Genomic DNA, 7,199 nt, shown 5'->3' with positions numbered 1-7,199 from the left:
CAGCAGTTGCTTTTGTCCCTCTTTGCCTCCTCTTTTTCTATATCTTTCTTCATTATACTCCTTTTTAATTACTTTAAATACCTGGACTATTTTCTCTCCATTCACCTCTGTCACTGGTATTCCCACTGTCACCCACCCTGGTGTGTCACATTCTCCCAAGTTACTCTAGGAGCCTAGAATGCAGGAAAAGGGAGCAGGGCTGCACTGTTCATTGCTGAAACCACCAGAAAAGCCCCACCCATTGATCCCTTTTCTGTTTGTTCCTGATCTGTCCTCTGGTGTTTCACTGTGCCCTTTACTGTTTCCTCTGACGTCTTTCCATCATTTTAAGGTTAACATTTTAAAAAAGAAGCTTGCTTACAGAACTGAACTTAGTAAACGTGTACTGAGCAGCTATGAGCCAGTCTACAAAGTGCCGTGGGGTTATAAAAGGAGGGATAAGTCATACTTTAGAGTATGTGCCAGGGGTGGGAGAGACCACTTTTCCTGTTTCCCCAAAGCATTGTTCCTGTCCAACCTCCTTTCTGAATTTGTCACTGTATTGTTTTAAACTCTCAGCAAAACCATTTGAAGGCCAATTTTAGTTTACAAGTTTTTAATATTCTGCTATCTCGTCTCCTTCTCAGATCCTCTTAGAAGAAGCTGGGGCAGGAATCTGTAGTCACCAGGAACCCCAGTAAAGATGACAGTTTGTTTAGCTCATAGCTCTTAAGCACATTGTCCTCTTGGCTCTCTGGTGGCTTTATGGGAGCAAGCACTGTAAGAGGCCCAGCTCAGATTAATGCATTTGACTTATTCCTTATTCATTTGCAATATTTTCATATTTCCTCTTAGTGCCTTCTCCCTCCGGACACCCTTCTTCATTACCATAACAAATGCCAAAGAAAGATTCTGAGACAAACCGTATAGGAAGGAAAGAAGTTTACTTGCAAAGAAACTCCAAAGAACGTACTGAAAGAACCAGCTTATTGGCTATTTAAAACCCCTAACCAAAGTAAAAGAAAGCCACAATATTACTTAGATTATACACCCTGAGTGCAGTTAGCCTGTTTAAGGTTGAATATAGGCAAATTTTTTCATGATGATTATAGCCACAAAGGTCATGATATACTATGATGGTCACAGAGGTGTGCCACTCAGATCTCCCTTCAAGAAGAGAAACTGTTGTGAAAAACAGTGGTTAGCAGGCTGCCGTCAGCTTTGCCACACCTTTGGAATCTGCTGCAGTGTTCACACCAAGGCCATACTCTCCCTGAATTGCTCCTAGCCAGTTGTTGAGCCAGCAGGGGAATTAAGAGTCCGGCCATTCTTCTAAAAAGCAGTCTTCTTCCTGGAGCTTCCCGCTGGCCTGGCCAAGTCTTTCCTAAAGCTGTATTGGAGCTGAAGGCTCTTTTATATAATATTCCTTCCTTCCTCTTCAGATATCTTCCAGCCTTTTCCTGCTCCCTTGCCCCTTAATCCTCCACAAACATCTCCTCTAATGAATATTTGCATCCTTGTCGGGGCTGAAATTTTTGCTGAGGAAATAAAACTTGAACATCACCATTTGTTAAAAGAAAGGCTTAAGGTTTCATTTATTTTGGTGGCTAGACCTGGATAAGGTGACGCAGCCTTTTAATTTTGGTTTATCTTAGGCCCCAAAGTGTTTTACCTTCCCTCTGACTGTGGTGTGTGCTCCAACTGCGGCTTGTGCTGTGCAAATGCATAAAGGCAGTGTTAGTTCTACTGTAGCTCAAATTGCAAGGGATGTTGTAAGCAGATAGTAGAGGAAAAATCCTGCTGAGTCAATGCTATTTATTCTGAAGGTTTTTGTGGTAGGCAGAAGAAATAGCCTCTCCATGATGTCCACATCCTAATCCCTGAAACCTGTGAATGTTACCTTACATGGTAAAAGGGATTTTGCAGATGTGAGTAAATCAAGGATTTCGAGGTTGGGAGATTATACTGTATTATTCAGGTGAGGCAATATAATCGCCAGGGTTTTATTAGAGGCCAGAGGGGGGTCAGAGAGAGAGAGAGAGAGAGAGAGAGAGTTAGTTGAAGGTGCCATGCTATTGATTTTGAAGATGGAAGGAGTGACAGCCAAGGAGAGCAGGCAGCCTTAGATGTGCAAGAAAGACAAGGAAGTAGATTCTCCTCTACAGCCTCTGGAAGGAATGCAGCCCCACCAATACCTTGATTTCAGCCTAGTGAGAGTGATGTACTCTGCAACTTTAAGATAAATGTGTGTTGTTTTGAACCATCGAGTTTGTGGCAATGTGTTACAACAGCAATAGGAAACTGATAGAGTCTTCTTCTGGACTATCATTTTATCTTCTTTAGCACATCATGACATTCATCATCCACCCATGAAATCTTGAAAATTTTCATGACAAATATACCATTTGGGTCCATCTTTATGTCACCATTTCATCTACTGACTAAAAAAAAAAAAAAATCAGTGTAGCATAGTGATTAAGAATCAAATTCAAGAACCAGATTTTAACCTTGATGCTGCCATTTATCAGCTTTGTGATTTTGGGCAAGTTACTTAACTTCCCTGGGTTTCAGTTTCTCCATCTTCAAAATAGGAAAGGGATCAGCAAATTGTGACCTTTGGGCCAAACCCATCCTGCTGTCTGTTTTTATAAATAAAATTTAATTGGAATACAGTCATGCCATTTATTTACCTATTGTCTATGGCTGATTGCTTTCACATTACAATGGAGTTCAGTAGTTACAACAGAGACAGCATGGTTCACAAAGTTAAAAATATTTACTATTCCACCCTTTACAGGAAAACTTAGTTGACCCCTGAAGGTATAGGAGAGTCTGTCTCAGATCTAAAGGTGACATCCTGGAATACTGAGTTATGGCTGTGTCAGCACAGGAGAAAGTCATGAAATGGTAGACTGCTTGGAAGTCAGGAGGACTCGGTGGTGTGAGCCCAGACGACCTGTTTATAGGCTATAGCATGTCAGGCAGGGAGTAAGATCTGGTCCCCAAGAGACTTGGGGTTCCATGCTATGCCTTTATCCTAGACTAGAGCAGAATATGAGGCAGGATAAGAAGAGGTTCTAAAGAGGGAGGGGTCTGACTAAAAAAGCCTAGTTTTTTAGATAATCCGATAGTGGTGGAATACTAAAAACTTGGAAGCTACATGAAAAACACGGAATATTCCAGACTGCTTAACAAGAAAGAGGACAGGCTGAGGGACCTTGCCATTCTGACTGGACCACCTGCTTGTGAGAAGATGATTTACATTTATGCCTGATCAACAGAACTGTGATCCTCAAAGTTAAGGCACATAAAAACCATCTGGAACATCCACTTACAGTAAAGCAGATTTCTGTAACCTACTATCCTGTTCAGTCCATTTGGGATGAGGCCCAGAAATCTGTACTTTTAACAGATGATCCTGGTCCACAGATTATACAATGACCTTTTCCTCTTTGTCGGGATTGGCTGATCCATCTGAACCACACGTGAGTCTTGTCAAGATGGTCATCATAACAAACAAGTGACAGTGAAAGGATGAGAAATGGGGTAGCACAGAGGTGATCACTAGTCTATTCAGGCATATTGGGATTTAGAGCTGGATTTTTCCCATTTACCAAACTTCTTCCCCAGGGGCATGCATTCACCCAGGCAATCACCCAGAGAAAGACAAAGTCCTGCTTATTGACGGAGCACTAAACACCCTACACTCTTCAAACAGGGTTCTCCAGTAAAAAAAGCTGTATTTTCTAATATGGCTTAGGCTGTGAGGCTGCAGCAAGGCTTTTGATTTATTTCTGCTCGGAAATAGAAAGGCAGAGTCTGTGTTTATGTGGAATAGACCCGAGAGAGGCCTTGGCTAGGCTGCCCCAGAGCTGAGCCTTGCAAGCTAGCTTACATCTCAGGTACAGCAGGGAAAAGGCAGGGCATGGCCATATATCTATCTAGGTCACAGAAACTCTCTTCATAGTAAATCATGGTCCATACATAGTCTCGAATCGTATTGGTGATTTTCCTTCCCTTTGAGAAGGAGCTTTTAATACACTGAAGAGAAAAACAAGAAATGTGACTGTTCACATCTTTATCTGCAGGAATGTCTGATGTCCCTAAAAGGATGAAAGTAATTCTGTTGTATGTTTGAATGGACAAACTCCAAAGGATATTAATGCATGTTAATACTTCCTGGATTTATGGTAGAGAACACATAAATGAATGTCTGTCTCCCAGGCAACTTTGAATAGAGTCCAAAACCTTTATCTCTAATACCCATGCTTGCTACAGGAAATTTTTATAATGATTAAGAGAATGACAAAACACATTCTTTGATAATTTCTCAAAAAGTCCTCAGTGGCCTTGGGTCTTTTAAATCTCTTCAGAGACAACTGTGAAACCTGTAGCCCTTCAGGAGCTTCACATGGCCAAATCTAGGACAATGAGAATAACAAAATAAATAATGCTAGTATTTGATTATAAACTGTAAAATAAAATAAATATCCAAAAATCCATATTGATATAAATAAATAATTGAATACATTGATAAGAGAGACCATTCTTCCTTATAGTTGAATACCAATTAAAACATGTAGAAGACCTGCCTGGATAGCTTGATTGGGTGAAGTGACGTCCCGGAGAACAGATGTTGCCGGTTTGATTCCCCAGTTAGGGCACATACAGGAGTAGCTCAATGTTTCTGTCTGTCTCTCTCTCAAAAAACAAAAACAAACAAACAAAAAACATGTAGAAGAAATTATGGAAATAGAACAATCACTCTTTGGCAGAGACCACTGTAGAAGTTGTTATAGGTGCCATCAATGGATGATAAATTTGCAGTTGAAGATATGAGAAACTGGTATTTGCATGGTTTTGAAATATATTCCCTTCAAGATAGTGTTAATTATAAAGGGTAAAACAGTAAGTTTATAGACTAGAAATTCAAAAAACACCCCTGTAACCAAGTGATCAAAGTTAACATCATCATAATAAGACACACAGTTATCATGTACTTCCTGGTATGTTATACTAAGGTATGAATTTCTATTATTCTTGCAAAAAATGCATTATCTTGACTAATCATGAGAAGAAATCAGACAAATTCTGAGAGACATTCTTTACAAAATAATTGGTCTATACTCTTCTTAAAAGGCTAACATTCTAAATTAAAGACACTGGGAGGCATGATAACTAAATGTGAAGAGGGGTCCTGAATTGCATTCTGCACCAGAAAAAGGATGTTAATAGAACAACTGATGGGATTTAAATAAAAACTATAGATTAATTAATTTCAAATGTTAATTTTCTGGTTTTAACAATTGTATTATGGTTATGTAAAATGATAAAACTAGGGAAAATTGAGTGAAGGGGACATAGAACTCCATGTCATACTTTTGCAACTTTTTTGTAAGTCTAAAGTTATTTCAAAATAAAAATAGTTAGAAAAGAAAGAACCCTTCTGAATTCAATGATGCTATTTTTTTCACCTTTAGATGTATGCAATGAATAAGATAAAAGTTGGTATATGACTTTAAATATGTTGTAGCATAAATTAGGCATACGATTTATAATCAACTAAATATAGTCCTTATGTCTATTTTAATAAAAAATTGGATATTGAATATTTCATTAAGAATTTAATACCTTAATCTGACTTTAAATCTGTGGAAATATAATTATCAGTTTGTGTAATGTTTTTTAGTTTGTGTAATTTTTAATGGTACTTTTTCTAAAATAGCAATCTTTTTTTTTTTTTTTTGAATTTTTCTGAAGCTGGAAACGGGGAGAGACAGTCAGACAGACTCCCGCATGCGCCCGACCGGGATCCACCCAGCACGCCCACCAGGGGGCGACGCTCTGCCCACCAGGGGGCGACGCTCTGTCGCGACCAGAGCCACTCTAGCGCCTGGGGCAGAGGCCAAGGAGCCATCCCCAGCGCCTGGGACATCCTTGCTCCAATGGAGCCTCGCTGCGGGAGGGGAAGAGAGAGACAGAGAGGAAGGAGAGGGGGAGGGGTGGAGAAACAGATGGGCACTTCCCCTGTGTGCCCTGGCCGGGAATTGAACCCGGGACTTCTGCACGGCAGGCCAACGCTCTACCACTGAGCCAACCGGCCAGGGCCTCAATCTTCTACAAAAGTGAGATGGCCCACAAATTAGTCACTTTATCAGAGACTAACTAGATTGATAGACTGACTTTCAGGGAGGTGTTCTTACCATCTTGATTTTTTTGTCATGTTTACAAATTATATGTATTTAAATGAATAAATTTAATTTTAGCTAAAATATAGCCGTTGTACTGAAGGGCTTTTATTCAAGAATGCACTGATTAAAAATAATAAAGAAAAATAGGCCTAATATAATTCTGGATTTTATTTTCAATAACTTCCCTAAAGTCAGAATCAACAGGAATATTCTCTGGGCAAATTCTTTACCTGAAAGAACATTTTTGTTCATTCAGAAGCTGTACTACAGCACCAAGGCAGATGTATGTGAACATGCATGACTCTCCAAAAGGAAATAGAATTGGACACAGATGTGATTCCTGTCCAATTTGGGTGATGAATGTATTCCCACCTCCTATGCTATAGAATATCAGCCTATTGATTTTGGAAAGCACAGAGACCTTAGTTCCAGGGAGTCGGAACAAAAATGGCATCCTATTTAGTGTGATTGTCAGTGTGTGTGGAGCTCTAAGTCACTTATAAGGAGTCAGATGAATATATGACTTTGTAAAAAAATACTGATTAATTTTCTTTGGCAAAGCTAAAGATGTAAAGAAGCTAACATTTATACAGTGCTTGCTATGTGGGGGGCTCTGTGCTACATACTTTCCAAATTAACTCATTTAGTAATCAAAACAACCTTACAAGGTATATACTAACAATAATCTCCACTTAGGATGAGGAAACTAAGGCACAGAAGTAACCTAACTTGTGGAGTGGGAAAATCTTGGCAGTCTGACTTCAGAGTTATGCCTTTAACCACTATATTCTATTTAGTTTAGTTTAGGGTTTGCTTGCTTGGTGTAATATGTTCACTTGTCTCTTCTGGTCACATGCTGTCAATTTTCTTTTGATTCTCAATATATACTAATTAGTCAACATTTTTTAAACACTTTGTAAAAATCAAATCATTTAATTCCCTTAAAAAGTGTGTGCTTTTTAACACCTTCATTATGTAAATGAGTTAAGTAGCAGTACTATAATATATCACACAGCTAATAATAAGCCA

The 7,199-nt window shown here is 39.1% G+C and overlaps 1 non-coding gene across 1 annotated transcript; it reads right to left on the bottom strand.

Moving 5' to 3' along the window:
* Positions 1-6,011: 6,011 nt before the first annotated feature.
* TRNAG-GCC (transfer RNA glycine (anticodon GCC)) lies at positions 6,012-6,087 on the bottom strand. Its single transcript has one exon. It is a non-coding gene; the product is annotated as a tRNA-Gly (tRNA).
* Positions 6,088-7,199: the final 1,112 nt, after the last annotated feature.

The sequence above is a fragment of the Saccopteryx bilineata genome, chromosome 6 (assembly GCF_036850765.1).
Source record: "Saccopteryx bilineata isolate mSacBil1 chromosome 6, mSacBil1_pri_phased_curated, whole genome shotgun sequence".
Lineage (NCBI taxonomy): Eukaryota > Metazoa > Chordata > Mammalia > Chiroptera > Emballonuridae > Saccopteryx > Saccopteryx bilineata.
Note: the sequence above shows the minus strand (reverse complement) of the source record. Positions and strands in the feature narration are given on the sequence as shown.